Source organism: Bos javanicus, chromosome 15 (assembly GCF_032452875.1).
Source record: "Bos javanicus breed banteng chromosome 15, ARS-OSU_banteng_1.0, whole genome shotgun sequence".
Taxonomy (NCBI): Eukaryota; Metazoa; Chordata; class Mammalia; order Artiodactyla; family Bovidae; genus Bos; species Bos javanicus.
In genome coordinates, this window is record NC_083882.1 from 18,424,029 (window position 1) to 18,440,756 (window position 16,728).

Below are 16,728 nucleotides of genomic sequence, written 5' to 3' on the forward strand. Positions count from 1 at the left end.
GGGTCTGTGGGTGGAAGATGGGAATTTATATATATGTAACTGTATATATAAACAATTTAGAATTTGTAGGTAGAAGATACTGTTTGGTTTTTCAGAGTAGTGGTAAAATTCCAGCAGTATTTCAACTGAGCCGTACTTGTCTGGCTGTGTCTAGTGAACCTCAGATTTTATTTGTGGGAGAGTTAGGTAGCAAAATGTGGCTCCAGTAGGGGGCAGCAGAGGCTAGTTCTTTGCATTGCATACTCAGCTACAGCAAATACGAAGATGGGAAGTAGTTAAAATTTCTAATGTGATAACTGGTGAAGAGTTCATGGTTTATTTGTGGAAAATACTAGTACTTTATGGAATAGATAACGAGAATTTTTTAAATAGTTTTTTAAATTGGTTTGTAAATTGAAATAATAAAAGTGAAAAGAAATTTCCATGAGCATTAATTTATTGAAGCATACTGCGTTTGTCTTAGAAATAATCTTTGCTAGTGAAAATTCATTGGAGAAGGTAGTGGCAACCCACTCCAGTACTCTTGCCTGGAAAATCCCAGGGACGGATCCTAGTGGGCTGCCGTTTGTGGGGTCGCACAGAGCCGGACACGACTGAAGTGACTTAGCAGCAGCAGTGAAAATTCCTACTGCTTTGATTCCTCCCTTGACTGAAGATCCTAACTTTAGACCACTCCTCCTAGAGACTGGTATTTCCTCAAATGGCCTTTTGCCTTTTTTGTTGTCATCTACAATTTAAAGCTTTAAAAAAGGGGCAGACAAATCCTTTATTTTGCATCAGAAAGCATTGAGCTGGGTTAGGCTGTGACCACTATAGCTATAAAGGTAGATAAGGGGGCTGATATTTCTTGTTGTTGTTGTTTACTCACTCAGTCCTGTCCAACTCTTTTTGACCCCATGGACTGCAGCATGCCAGGTTTCACTGTCCTTCACCATCTTGCAGAGCTTGCTCAAACTTATGTCCATTGAGTCAGTGATGCCATCCAGCCATGTCATACTTTGTCATCCCCTCCTGCTCAATCTTTCCCAGCATCAGGGTCTTTTCCAATGAGTCAGTTCTTCGCATCAGGTGGCCAAAATACTGGAGCTTCAGTTTCAGCATCAGTCCTTCTAATGAATATTCAGAATTGATTTCCTTTAGGATTGACTGGTTTGCTCTCCTTGCAGTCCAAGGGACTCTCAAGAGTTTTTTCCAACATTACAGTTTGAAAGCATCAATTCTTTGGTGCTCAGCCTTCTTTATGGTCCAACTGTCACATCCATACATGACTACTGGGAAAAGCATAGATTAGACTAGACAGACTTTTGTTGGCAAAGTGATGACTGCTTTTTAATATGCTGTGTAGGTTGGTCATAGCTTTTCTCCCAAGGAGCAAGCATCTTTTAATTTCGCGGCTGCAGTCACCATCTGCAGTGATATTGAAGTCCAAGAAAATAAGGTCTGTCACTGTTTTCATTGTTTCCCCATCTATTTGCCATGACATGATGGGACTGGATGCCATGATCTTCGTTTTTTAAATGTTGAGTTTTAAGCCAATTTTTTCACTCTCCTCTTTCACCTTCATCAAAAGGCTCTTTAGTTCCTTTTTGCTTTCTGCCGTAAAGATGGTGTCATCTGTGTATCTGAGGTTATTGATATTTCTCCCGGCAATCTTGATTCCAGCTTGTGCTTCATCCAGCCCAGCATTTCACATGATGACTCTACATAAAGTTAAATAAGCAGGGTGACAATGTACAGCCTTGATGTACTCCTTTCCTAATTTTGAACCAGTCTGTTGTTCCACGTCCAGTTCTAACTTTTGCTTCTTGACCTGCATACAGGTTTCTCAGGAGGCAGATTAGGTGGACTGGTATTCCCATCTAAGAATTTTCCAAACTTTGTTGTGATCCACACAGTCAAAGGCTTTAGTGTAGTTAGTGAAGCAGAAGTAGATGTTTTTCTGGAATTCTCTTGCTGTTTCTGTGATCCAGCAGATGTTGGCAATTTGATCTCTGGTTCCTCTGCCTTTTCCAAAACCAGCTTGTATATCTGGAAGTTCTCAGTTCATGTACTGTTGAAGCCTGGCTTGGAGAATTTTGAGTATGACCTTGCTAGTATGTGAAATGAGTGCAATTGTGCAGTAGTTTGAACATTCTTTGTCATTGCCTTTCTTTGGGATTGAATGAAAACTGATCTTTTCCAATTCTGTGACCACTGCTGAGTTTTCCATATTTGCTGGCATATTGAGCAGAGCACTTTAATGGCATCATCTTTCAGGATTTGAAATAGCTCAGGTGGAATTCTGTCATCTCTACTAGCTTTGTTCCTCGTGATGCTTCCCAAGGCCCACTAGTCTTCACACTCCAAGATGTCTGGCTCTAGGTGAGTGATCACACCATTGTGGTTATCTGGGTCATTAAGATCTTTTTTGTATAGTTCTTCTGTGTATATTTGTCAGTATCTTCTGCTTCTTTTAGGTCCATACCGTTTCTGTCCTATATTGTACCCATCTTTGCATGAAATGTTTCCATGGTATCTCTTAATAATCTTGAAGAGATCTCTCGTCTTTCCCATTTTATTGTTTTCCTTTATTTCTCTGCATTGTTCACTTAGGAAGGCTTTCTTATCTTTCCTTGCTATTTATTGGATATTTCTCATGAGTCTTTTATTTCCTAGCACTTCCTCCTTGTTTTCCTGCTGTCTGTTATCAACACAGCAGACAGAGTGATCCTTTAAAAACACAAGTAAGTTGTATTTAGGGAAGGGTATTGGTGGCAATGTAGAGGGTGAACACACACGCAAAAAGCGAAAATACAAGTCAGGTCTTACATTCCTTTCATGGCTTCCTTTTTCACTCAGAGCAGAAGTTTAATGGGTCTATATGAACCCCTCTCCAATCTTGATTCCTAATTAGCCTCCTCTTGTTCCCTTATTCTTCACTGGTCTTGCTGTTTAGAAGCCGTGCATGTTTTTGCCTCAGAATCTTTATATTCCATTTCTTCCACAGGAATACTTTTTCCTCAAGTATCCACATGGCTGTCTTTCTTTATACTGCCCCAAACACTCCTCTTTACCATGCTCTTATATTTTCTTTTTTCTATAACACTTAACTCTGTCAAATATCCTAGTGTTAATTGATTATAATTCTTTTTTCTCTTTCTCTTTACTAGAATGTAAGCTCCACAAAGGCAAAAGAGCTTTTCTACTTAATTGTTATTCTCAGAGAGCTTAGAACAAGGCTTAGAATGGAGTAGGCACTTGAGAAAACACAATTAGTTCCAGATGACATATTAATTATCTTTTGTGGTGTAATGAATTACCCCACAACATAGTGACTTGAAGCAAGAGCTGTATATTATCCCATGGTTTCTGTAGTTTAGGAATACAGGTGTGGCTCATCTGGGCCCTTTGGCTCTTGGTCTGTCATAAGGCTGCAGTCAAGGTATAACAGGTACCTTGAGGCTCAACTGGGGGTTGATCTCTTTCCAAGCTCATGTGCTTGTTGACAAGATTCATTCTCTTGATGGCTGTTGGTCAGAGGTGTCTTCCAATTCCTTTCCATATGGCCCTCCTCTTCAGATGGCTTCTCACAATATGTCTGCTGGCCTCATCAGAGAGAGCACATGAGAGGGGAAGAAGGAGTAGGGTGGAAACAGCAGTGTCTTTTATGACCCAGACTCAGAAGTCACACTCCATCTTTATTTAATTATTGAATACAACGTATTAGTTTAGGCATGCTGCTGCTGCTAAGTCGCTTCAGTCGTATCCGACTCCGTGCGACCCCATAGATGGCAGCCCACCAGGCTCCCCCATCCCTGGGATTCTCCAGGCAAGAACACTGGAGTGGGTTGCCATTTCCTCCTCCAATGCATGAAAGTGAAAAGTGAAAGTGAAGTCACTCAGTCGTGTCCGACCCTCAGCGACCCCATGGACTGCAGCCCACCAGGCTCTTCCATCCATGGGATTTTCCAGGCAAAGTACTGGAGTGGGGTGCCATTGCCTTCTCCGAGTTTAGGCATACAACATAACAATTCAGTATTGGTATATTTTGCAAAATAACCATCAAAATATGTCTAACATCTGTTACCATATATACTTACAAAATTTTTTTTCTTGTAAAGAAAACTTTTAATATCTACTCTCTTGTTGTTATTTGATCCCTAAGTCGTGTGCAATTCCTTGTGACCTCACGAACCGCAGCACTCCAGCTCCCTCATCCTTCACTATCTCCCGAGTTTGCTCAAGCTTATTGTGTTCATTGAGTTGGTGATGGCGTCCAACCATCTGTTGCCCCTGTCTCCTCTTGCCCTTAATCTTTCCCAGCGTGTGGGTCTCTTCCAGCGAGTCCACTATTTGCATCAGGTGGCCAAATATTGGAGCATGAGCTTCAGCAGCAGTCCTTCCAGTGAATATTCAGGGTTGATTTCTTGTAGGACTGACTGGTTTGATCTCCTTGCTGTCCAAGGGACTTAAAGGAGTCTTCTCCAGCACTGTGATTTGAAAGCATCAATTCTTTGGTGCTTAGCCTTCTTTATGGTCAAACTCTCAAATTCATACATGGTGGTGTGGTGATTTAGCTGCTAAGTTGTGTCTGACTCTTGTGATCCCATGGACTGTAGCCTGCCAGACTCCTCTGTCCATGGGATTCTCCAGGTGAGAATACTGGAGTGGGTTGCCATTTCCTTCTCCAGGGGATCTTCCCGACTCAGGAAAAACCATAGCTTTGACTATATGGACCTTTGTTGGCAAAGTGATGTCTCTGTTTTTTAATACACTGTCTAGGTTTATTAATAGCTTTTCTTCCAAGGAGCAAGCATCTTTTAATTTCATGGCTGCAGTCACCTTCTGCAATGATACTGGAGTCAAGAAAATAAAGTCTGTCATTGTTGCTGTTGTTTTCCCATCTGTTTGCCATGAAGTGATGGGACTGGGTGCCATGATCATAGTTTTTTTGAATATTGAGTTTGAAGCCCCCTTTTTCACTTTCCTCTTTCACCCTTATCAAAAGGTTTCTTTAGTTCCTCTTCACTTTCTGCTGTTAAATTGGTATCATCTGCATATCTGAGGTTGTTGATATTTCTACTGGCAATCTTGATGCCAGCTTGTGAGTCATCCAGCCCACCGTTTTGTATGATGTACTCTGCATAGAAGTTAAATAAACAGGGTGACAGTATACAGCCTTACCGTACTCCTTTCCCAATTTTGAACCAGTTCCTTGTTCCATGTCCAGTTCTAACTTTTGCTTTTTGACCTGCACATAGGTTTCTCAGGACAGGTAAGGTGGTCTGGTGTTTCCATCTCTTTAAGAATTTTCCACAGTTTATTATGATCCACACAGTCAAAGGTTTTAGCATAGTCATTGAAGCAGAAATAGATGTTTTTTTCTGGAATTCTCTTGTTTTATCTATGATCCAACAGATGTTGGCAATTTCATCTCTGGTTCCTCTACCTTTTCTACACCCAGTTTGTTTATCTGGAAGTTCTCAGTTGACATACTGTTGAAGCCTAGCTTGAAGGATTTTGAGCATGACCTTGCTAGCATGTGAAATAAGCACAGTTGTGTGGTAGTTTGAACATTATTTGGCATTGCCTTTCTTTGGGATTGGAATAATTGACCTTTTCCAGTCCTTTGGCCATTGCTGCATTTTCCAAATTTGCTGGCATATTAAGTGCAGCACTTTAACAGCATCATCTTTTAGGATTTGAAATAGCTCAACTGGAATTCCATCACCTCTACTAGCTTTGTTCACAGTAATGCTTCCTAAGGCCCACTTGACTTTATACTCCAGAATGTCTGGCTCTAGGTGAGTGACCACACCATTGTGGTTATCTGGGTCACTCAGACCTTTTTGTATAGTTCTTCTGTGCATCCTTGCCAACTCTTCTGCTTCTGTTAGGGCTTTGCTGTTTCTCTCCTTTATTGTGCTCATCTTTACATGAAATGTTCCCTTGGTATCTCCAGTTTTCTTGAAGAGATCTGTCTTTCCCATTTTATTGTTTTTCTCTATTTCTTTGCATTGTTCACTTAAGAAGGCTTTTTACCTCTCCTTGGTATTCTCTGGAACTCTGCATTCAGTTGGGTATACCTTTCCTTTTCTCCTTAGCCTTTCACTTCTCTTCTTTCCTTAGCTATCTGTAAGGCCTCCTCAGCCACCCACTTTGCCTTCTTGCATTTCTTTTTTTGGGGCATGGTTTTTAGTCACTGACTCCTTGTACAGTGTTTCGAAGCTCCATCCATAGTTCTTCATGCATTCTGTCTACCAGATCTAACTCCTTGAATCTATTTGTCATTTCCACTGTATAATCATAATGTATTTGATTTTGGTCATATCTGAATGGCTTAAGTGGTTTTCCCTACTTTCTTCAATTTGAACCTGAATTTTGCTGCAAGGAGCTCATGATTTGAGCCACGGTCAGGTCCAGGTTTCGCTTTTGCCGACTGTAAAGAGCTTCTCCATCTTTGGCTGCAAGGAATATAATCAATCTGATTTCAGTATTGACTGGTGATGTCCATGTATAGCGTCGTCTCTTGTTTTGTTTAAAGAGGATGTTTGCTATTTCCAGTGTGTTCTCTTGGCAAAGCTTTGTTAGCCTTCACCCTGTTTAATTTTGCAGTCTAAGGCCAAAAATGAAAGTAAAAAGTGAAGTGAAAGTGAAAATCGCTCAGTTGTGTCTGACTCTTTTGCGACCCCATGGACTACACACTCCATGGAATTCTCGAGCCCAGGATACTGGAGTGGGTAGCCATTCCTTTCTCCATGGGATCTTCCCAATCCAGAGATTGAACCGAGGCCTCTCACATTGCAGGAGGATTCTTTACCAGCTGAGCCACCAGGGAAGCCTGAGAATACTGGAGTGGGTAGCCCATCCCTTCTCCGGCGGATCTTCTGATTCAGGAATCGAACCGAGGTCTCCTGCATTGCTGGTGGATTCTTTACCACCTGAGCTAGTCAAGTGATACCTGGAGTAATAGGGTAGTTTGGCAATTCTAAAGGCCAGACTTGCCTATTAACTCCAGGTATCTCTTGACTTCCTACTTTTGCATTCTAGTCCCTTATGATGAAAAGGACATCTTTTTTTGGTGTTAGTCCTAAAAGGTCTTGTTTGTCTTCATAGAACTGTTCACCTTCAACTTCTTTGGCATTAGCGGTTGGGGCATAGACTTGGGCTACTCTGATGTTGAATGTTTTGCTTGGGAAACAAACTGAGATCATTCTGTCGTTTGGGCATTGCAGCCAAATAGAGCATTTCTGACTCTCTTGTTGACTGTGAAGGCTACTCCATTTCTTTTAAGGGATTCTTGCCCACCGTAGTAGATATAATGGTTGTCTGAATTAAATTTGCCCATTCCTATCCATTTTAGATCACTGATTGCTAAAATGTTGATGTTTAGTTACACTTGGCATTATCTGCTTCACCACTTCCAGTTTGCCTTTATTCGTGGACCTAACAGTCCAGGTTCCTGTGTAATATTGTTTTTTATAGCATGGACTTTACTTTCACTACCAGACACATCCACGTCTGAGTTTTGTTTCTGCCTTGGCCCAGCTGCTTCATTCTTTTTGGAGCTGTTTCCCCACTCTTCCTCAGTAGTGTATTGGACACCTGCCGACCTGGGGACTCATCTTCCAGTGTCATGTCTTTTTGCCTTTTCATACTATTCATGGCATTCTTGAGGCAAGAATACTGAAGTAATTTGCCATTCCCTTCTCCAGTGGACCACGCTTTGTCAGAACTCTCCACCATGACCCGTCCGTCTTGGGTGGCCCTGCACTGCATGGCTCATAGATTCATTGAGTTACACAAGCCTGTGATCCATGTGATCATTTTGGTTAGCTTTCTGTGATTGTGGTTTTCGTTTTGGAGTCTGTGGGATTGTAGTTCTTGCTTCTTCCGTCTGCCCTATGATGGATGAGAATAAGAGGCTTGCGCAGGATTCCTGATGGGAGAGACTGTTGTGGGGAAAACTGGGTCTTGCTCTGGTGTGCAGCACCGTGCTCAGTAAATTTTCAATGCAGTTGTCTGCTTGCTCCCTCCCTGTTGTTTGACCTGAGGCAACCAGTCCTGGAATCTATAGCCCTATGGTAGGGTTACTGGCTGTCTCCAAAAGGACTTATGCTAGTATTCGCCTCCCTGGGCTTCTGCTGCCAGTCCCCCTGTCCCTGTGCCAGGCCAGTGCCCACCCACACCTCTGCAGTAGCTCCTCAGACACTCCCAGGCGAGTCTGGCTCAGTCTCTTGTGAGGTCACTGCTCTTACCCCCTGGGTTCTGGTGCACACACGGTTTTGTTTGTGCCCTCCAAGAGTCTCTGTTTCCCCCAGTCCTTTGGAAGTTCTGTAATTATATCCTGCTGTCCTTCAAAGTCAGATTCCCTGGGGATTCCCAGTCCTTTGCCGGATCCTCAGGTTGGAAAGTGATGTGGTGCCTGGAACCTTTGCAACAGTGTGAGAACTTGTGTGGTTTCATTGTTCTCCAGTGTGTGGGGCACCCACCTGGTGGGTTTGGGATTTAATTGTAATGTGATTGTGCCACTCCTGCTTCTCTTTGCAGCCTCTCCTTTGTGCTTGGACACTGGTATGTTTTTTTGGTGGGTTCCAGCATCCTCCTGTTGATGGTTGTTCAACAGCTAGGTGCGATTTTGGTGTTCTCTTAGCAGATGAGCACAAGTCCTTCTTCCATCTTAGCAACTTTCAAATACAGCGTTCTCCAACCTTTTTGGTAGCAGGAACTGGTTTTGTGAAAGACAGTTTTTCTGCAAACCTGGACAGGGGGTGAGGGTGGTTTTGGGATGATTCTAACACATTATTTTTATTGTGCACTTTTTTTATATTACTATATCAGCTTCACCTCGGATCACCAGGCATTAGATCCTGGAGGTTGGGGACCCCTACAATGCAGTACTATTAGCTATAGTTGCACTGTTGTATATTAAATCCACATAACTTATTTTACAATTGGAAGTTTGTTCCCCTTTACCCATTTTGTCTATCCCCTGCCCCCTGCCTCTGGCAACCAATAGTCTGTTCTCTGTATCTGTGAGCTTGGTATTTTGTTTGCTTTTAAATTTTACATATAAGTGAGTTCATACACTATTTGTCTTTCTTTGGCATATTTCACTTACTGTTTTTTGAATCTATTTTTGTTCCACCTGCTTCTAACTTATTTCCCATAGTGTTATGCCCTCAAGGTCATTGTTGTTGCAGATGCAAAATTTCATTTTTTTTTTAATGCTGAGTAATATCCCATTGTGAGTATACACACACACACACACAGGCCTTCCCTGGTGGCTCAGATGGTAAAGAATCTTGCCTGCAATACAGGAGACCTGGGCTTGATCTCTGAGTTGGGAAGATCCCCTGGAGAAGGGAATGGCTACCCACTTTAGTATTCTTGCCTGGAGAGTTCCATGGACAGAGGAGCCTGGTGGGCTACAGTCCATGGGGTTGCAAAGAATTGGACACAACTGAGCGACTAACACTGACTATCTAATACACGCACACACCATTTTCTTTATCTGTGTATCCATTGGTGGACACTAAGGTTGTTTCCATATCTTGGCTATTGTAAATAATGCTGCAGTGAACATGGGGGTGCATATTTCTTTTTGAGTTAGTATTTTTAAAAAATTTATTTATTTTTAATTGAAGGATAATTGCTTCAGAATATAGGTTTGATTTCTGCCATACATCAACATGAATTAGCCATAGGTTTTTAAATGTCTCCTTCCTCTTGAACCTTCATCCCACCCCCCACCCTTTCCCACCCCTCTAGATTGTTATATGTACCCCAGTGTTCATTGCAGCACCATTTTCTATAACTAGAACATCGAAGCAACCTAAATGTCCTTTGACAGATGAATGGATAAAGAAGCGGTGGTACATATGTACACTGGAATACTACTTAGCCATTAAAAGGAACACATTTGATTCAGTTCTAATGGGGTGGATGAACCTAGAGCCTATTATACAGAGGGAAGTAATTCAGAAAGAGATAAATATCGTGTTTTAGCACAGGTATATGGAATCTAGAAAGATGGTACTGATGAACTTATTTTCAGGGCAGCAGTGGAGATGCAGACATAGAGAACAGATTCTATAGGTTAGTGTTGTTGTTTTTTTTTTTTTGGATAAATACCCAGAAGTGGAATAGCTGGATCGTATGATGGTAGTTTTCTGTACTGACTGCACCAATTTCCATTTCCACCAGCAGTGCACAAGGGTTCGCTTCTCCACATTCTTGCCAATACTTGTCATTTCCAGTGTTTTGTATAATAGCTATTCTGACAGATGTGAGGTGATACCTTATAGTAGTCTTGATTTACATTTCTGTAAGTACTAGTAATGTTGAGAACCTTTTCATGTACCTGTTGGCCATTTGTATGTCTTCTTTGAATGTCTACTCAAGTTCTCTGCCCATTTTTTGAGCTAGATTGTTTGGTTTTTGCTATTGTGAGAGTTTCTTGAACAATTTGGTTGTTATAAACCTTATCAGATATGTGGTTTGCAGATATTTTTCCCATTTAATAGGTTACATTTTTGTTTTGTTGATGGTTTTCTTTTCTCTTGTTTTTGTTTTTGTTGCCTTTGCAAATGTCAAACCTGAGACCAATGTCAACACTTCATCTTGGCCAGGAGGCCCAGATTATAGTAAGTCCCCTACATATGAATGAGTTCTGTTCTGAAAGCACATTCATAAGTCCGGTTTGTTCGTGAGTCCCTCAAAGTTAGCCTAGGTACCCAACTAACGCAATCAGCTATACAGAACTGTACTATAATAGGTTTATATTACATTTCACATGAATAATACATAAGAAACACAAAAAAGAAAGAAAACGTTTTAAATCCTGTAGTATAGTACCTTGAAAAGTACAGTAGTATGGTATAACAGCTGGTATACTGAGGTTGGCATCAAGTAAACAGGTAAGAAGACTTACTAGCTGGGGAAGGGAGAGGCAGTGGGAGATGGTAGAGCTGAGGGGTCTTCAGCAATAGGAGATGGAGGGCAAGCTGCAATTCCACTCATGCCTGACCTTGATGGCCCAGGTTCTGGTTCCTTGGGGGATTCAGTTCTATCTTCTTGAAAAATATGATCCAGTGATGTCTGGGTAGTAGCACTTTTTTTTTTTTTTTTGGTCATAGATGACATGGTAACAAAGGATTGCATTCTGAACAACTGCTGCAACCTTTGTGTACTGTTCTACGTTTGGGTCCTCTGCTTCAAAAACTAACGATGTTTCTTCAAATAAAGGAAATGCCTTTGCCATTTCTTGCATTGTAAATCTCTTTGGTCTTCAGTTACTTCTTCCTGTTGTCTCTCTTCATCCTTTCTCTTAGCCTCCAGTTTGCCTTCATTAGTAAGCTCCTTGTGTTCCGCAGCAAGGAACACAGTGAAGATGTCCTCTTGCAAATCTGGCTTGAAATAAAGATACTCTACAGTACTGTACAATAAAATACACTATAAAGTGCAACCTTTGGTAGAGGATGCCTGCATGGGAGAGTGTGCACCAGACACATGAATGAACTTTTGTGATTGGATATGCAAACGTATTTTCACTTTGAAAATTTACAACTAGAAGGTTCAGATTTAGGGAACTTACTGTATTTGTTGTTGTTGTTCAGTCAGTCAGTCATGTCTGACTCTTTGCGACCCCATGGACTGCACATGCCAGACATTCCTATCCTTCACCGTCTCCCTGGAGCTTGCTCAAACTCATGTCCATTGAGTTGGTGATGCCATCTAACTATGTCATCATCTGTCATCTCCTTCTCCTCTTGCTTTTAATCTTTCCCAGCATCAGGGTCTTTTCTAATGAATCGACTCTACACATCAGGTGGCCAAGTATTGGAGATTCAGCTTCAGCATCAGTCCTTCCAGTAAATATTCAGGATTGATTTTCTTTAGGATTGACTGGTTGATCTCCTTGCAGTCCAAGGGGCGCTCAAGAGTCTTCTCCAACATCACAGTTCAAAAGCATCAATTCTTCAGTGCTCAGCTTTCTTTATAGTCCAACTCTCACATCCGTACATGACTGCTGGAAAAACTATAGCTTTGATTGTGTGGACCTTTATTGGCAAAATGATGTCTCTGCTTTTGAATATGCTGTCTAGGTTGGTCATAGCTCTCCATCCAAGGAGCAAGCGTCTTTTAATTTCAGGACTACAGTCACTATCTGCAGTGATTTTGGAGCCCAAGAAAATGAAGTCTGTCACTGTTTCTGTTTCCCCATCTGTTTGCCATGAAGTGATGGAACTGGAAGACATGATCTTAGTTTTTTAAATGTTGAGTTTTAAGCCAGCCTTTTCTTTATCCTCTCACCTTCTTCAGGAGGCCCTTTAAGTTTTTGCTTTCTGCCCAAAGGGTGGTGTCATCTGTATTTCTGAGGTTATTGATAATCTCCCAGCAATATTACTGTACTGGGAGCCAGTAATTTAGAAGCTGCCTCCCACACCTAATATCAAGCTTCACTGATATGTAATTTCAAGTACAGCGGTAATCGCAAGGTATAGGTGAAGCGGGAAAAGGTCTGGGACCTCCATCACACTCCACAGATGCATTCTTGACGCATCAGGTTGTGCTCTGGCTCAGATTAACCTCAGAGTCTCTAAGTGATATATAAGGTTTATCACTTACAGATAGACCATTGGTTTAGTTATAAAGCTGACCTCAGAGACCTACCTTTTAAATACATAGACTGTAAACAAACCTAGTATATCATATTAGCATCTCATAGGTGAGGCCTCTTATTCTAGCAGATTTACCTTTTTTGTTTCCCAGGAAACTTGTGGTTAGTATGTTTATGAGAAGATTCAACTGTATCCTTTGTTTTTTTGGCCAGGATAGCTTCTTCCCTACCCTCTTCTCCTGTACCCCTACAGTGAACAATGGGTTGTGGCTTACCCATTCACTTCTTAACACATAGCTAGGTGAATATGAATGAAATCATTTAGCCTTTATTAGTAGCTTTATGAGAGAAGTCTTTGTACTAGAAAACTGTTTCTCAGAGAATCTGAGGTAAAGATGTATCTTAAGATCACTCATGAAGAATTGTTGCATTTGAACTGTGGTGTTGAGAAGACTCTTGAGAATCCCTTGGACTGCAAGAAGATCCAACCAGTCCATCCTAAAGGAAATCAGTCCTGAATATTCATTGGAAGGACTGATGCTGAAGCTGAAGCTCCAATACTTTGGCCACCTGATGCGAAGAACTGACTCGTTGGAAAAGCCCCTGATGCTGGGAAAGATTGAAGGCAGGAGGAGAAGGGGATGACAGAGGATGAGATGGTTGGATGGCATCACTGACTCAATGGACATGAGTTTGAGTAAACTCTCGGGTTTACTCAAATGGAGTTTGCAAAGAATTGGACACGACTGAGTGACTGAACTGAACTGAACTGAAGATCACTCTGGGAGTACTGTGACTGGGATTTATACTTGGATCTTACTGACTGTACAACTCATGGTCTTCCCAGTGTGCCCCAAACTAGCTGTTTGCATTTAATAAAGTCTAGTGGCACCCCACTCCATTACTCTTGCCTGGAAAATCCCATGGATGGAGGAGCCTGGTGGGCTGCAGTCCACGGGGTCGCTAAGAGTCGGACACGACTGAGCGACTTCACTTTCACTTTTCACTTGCATACATTGGAGAAGGAAATGGCAACCCACTCCCGTGTTCTTACCTGGAGAATCCCAGGGACGAGGGAGCCTGGTGGGCTGCCGTCTATGGGGTTGTGCAGAGTCGGACACGACTGAAGTGACTTAGCAGCAGCAGTAGCCATTGCTCCCTTGCAGAGCTTCTAGAATGTTCCAAAGTCAGCGTCTAGAATGGTCCAAACTCAGCTTCTAGAATATTCCAAGTCAGGTACTTGGGGAAGGAAAATATATATTTTTGTTTGCTGCCACTTGTGGTCATGAGGATGTCAGGAGAGTGTACGCTCCTCAGTTCTGTCTCATCACAACAAAGATTTGGCATGATGGACATTAGAGCCCTCGGTGTGTCACAGCTCAGCGCGAGGGGCAGGGGGCGGAGGGGGAGAGCCAGCCCTTTTGGCTCCTCTTTTTATATGTTTTTTCCTCCCCCTGGGCCTGCCCTATATAGATTGGGCTAGCCAGGAGTGCTGTTTGTTCTACCTGAGGTCCTCACTCTGGTCCTCAGACCTTCCTTTGTTCTATTTTCACGGGCTTTTCCCTTCCTTATCTTTTAGCCACTGCCATTCTGGACTCCTGTTTCCTATTCTAACTACCTAACAAGGATAAACTTAAATATATGAATTTACCTTCTTTATTTGGACTGTGAGAGACCAATATCCCATAGTTGATTGAACACTATCCTTACAAGTCAAGAAATTTAGGTATAGATACAGCTGTTTCACCTGATAGCTGTGTACCCTTGGACCTTATGTTATCAACATCTCAGTTTCTTTTCTTTGGAATGGGATTAATCATATCTCTTAGGTTCCTGAAAGTATAATTTTCAGTAGTATCAGTACCACTTTTATGAGTTTTCATTTTCTTTTTAATTAATTAAAACTTTAGTCTTTTTTTTTTTTTTAAATTCTTTTCTGGGGACAGAGTTGACAGTTTAATGAACTTCATAAATTCTTATACTTAAGAATTATATTACTTAAACTTATATCAGTTTGTGGAAGCTTTCCATGCAAGGCATGTTAGCTTGGGGTCTTTCCAGTTAATTTTGGTGAACCTCATTTGTCAAACCTCATTTGTTGAGCATATGTGGTTATACCTGTTTGTATTTCTAAGATCTTAGGCTGCAGATGACCTAGGCTGCAGGATATTTTCCAGTCTTTTTTTTTTTTTTTTCCTTTTTGAATCTAGTGTAGGGTCTTTAGATACTCTGTGACTCAGAGATACCCTTTTTCCTGGAATAAGCTCTCCTTTGTACCACATTGTGCAGGAGGAACAGTTGAACTCTGATTCTTATACTGTCTGTCTGCATCTGCATGGCTGAATGTACTGTTTTCCCTCAGTGACAGGAACTCCTGGGGCTTGTTGCCACAGGTAAGGCCTAAGGAGGATAGAAGCAGACACAGGGAGGGGGCTAAAAAGAGAAGCGCTATGGAATATAGCAGAGTGTGACCAACAGTGGCCGCCATTTCTACACCTCTTGATCATCCTTATATTGTGAACAGTGACTAGTATATTGATACTAGAATTTAGATCCTGAAGGAATAAAGATCATATAATTCCAACTGTAATTTATAAATAAGAAAATACAATATGTAGAGATAAAATGACTCATTATTCAAGATTATACAGCTAATGAATAGTGGGGCTGGGACTTGAAATCAGCTCTCTTGGCTCCAAATTCAGTATTTCATCTGCTAGTGCAACTTCTAGTGGTTTGTTTGCATTTTTTTCACCAAATATTTAGTGACCAGCTTTTAGGTACATATGGTGTATGTTAGATATGAAAGGCAAATTCAAACTGTCAGTTTAATCATCAAGAGAATACACTAATATTCGTAGTACTCAGATATGTGTTAAATGAGTTAAAATTATATAATAAATGTAGATTTTAAAAAATATCTCAATTTTTTGTTTTTTACTTGTTTTCCTTGTAGTGTGTAGAGGTTAAGTTTCCTGATATCAGGTAATCATGATCAGTCTATTGAGGCTTCTACTTTGTGGAGGGAATCCTGGTAGAGTTGAAAAAAAATATTGAATTGAAAGCTTAAAGTCTCCAATATGTAGTCATCAGCTGCTTATTTATTTGGGCCAACTTCTTGGCCTTTCAGGACTTTTTATTTGCTTCCTCTGTTGGTTGCTTGTCTTTAAGTTTGGCAAGTCAGTGTAAAATGAAGCTCATCATAAATTCTGAAGAGTTATATAAAAGTCACATGGTACTAACACTGATTATAAAAATGAGATTTTTTGTTGTATTTCAGATGCAGGGCTTTTTGTGTGTGTGTGTGTGTGTGTGCCTACAATGTTTCTTAAAATATCTAAATATATAGAATTTTAAAATGTAGGTCTTATGAAGAACATTTATTTCTCTTTATGCATATATTTAGCTTTGGGCCTTGGATATTGCTTCAGAAATAAAAAAGCTAGCTCATGGGTAAATAGGATTATTCTTTTTTTTTTATTTTTTTTAATTTTTTTTTTTAGGATTATTCTTATAAGCATTTTTTAGAAAGAGGGAAATGTTTTTATGCTTTTTTAAAAGCGCTTTTCTTTTTGAAATAAAAGCTTACTGGAAAATTTTAGGTGTTGGTATGTGGGAGATAATTTGTGTCTTACATTATTACTGGGAAAAGATGTGTGTGATGTAAACAGCCAGTGATAATCTTTATTAAAAGATACTTGCTTTGTGGGATTTGACTTTGGACTTGTTTTTCTTTGGGAAATCTTCTAAATTTCAGTGTTGTAATCCACCTTAACCTTACCCTTTCATGTGTGTATTCTGTTAGATATAGTTTCAAACATTTGGATATGGCCCCTTTGTGACTTTACTCATGACTCATCCTCCAAGATTATCCCTGAATGCATGAATGGGTAGATAAGATAGATGTAGATGGTTAGACTTATTATTTTTGCTTATGAGTCAGTCTGAAGATTGAGATCTTCTTTGGATGCCTTTTTGATATTCTTGAGATTTCTCTTTACCCCTTTTGCTGCATCTCTGGCCTAGACTTTGGGAGCCTTTTTACATCCTCTCTCCATCTCTGAATTTGCATATAGAATGTTAAAAGAATTTCTTATCCTTCAGCTTTTTTAGAAATGCTGTCTTTC

General features: G+C 40.8%; 1 protein-coding gene across 1 annotated transcript in view; it reads left to right on the forward strand.

Moving 5' to 3' along the window:
* DDX10 (DEAD-box helicase 10) overlaps positions 1–16,728 on the forward strand; it is a 311,200-nt gene that overhangs the window by 42,723 nt on the left and 251,749 nt on the right. The window lies entirely within an intron of this gene.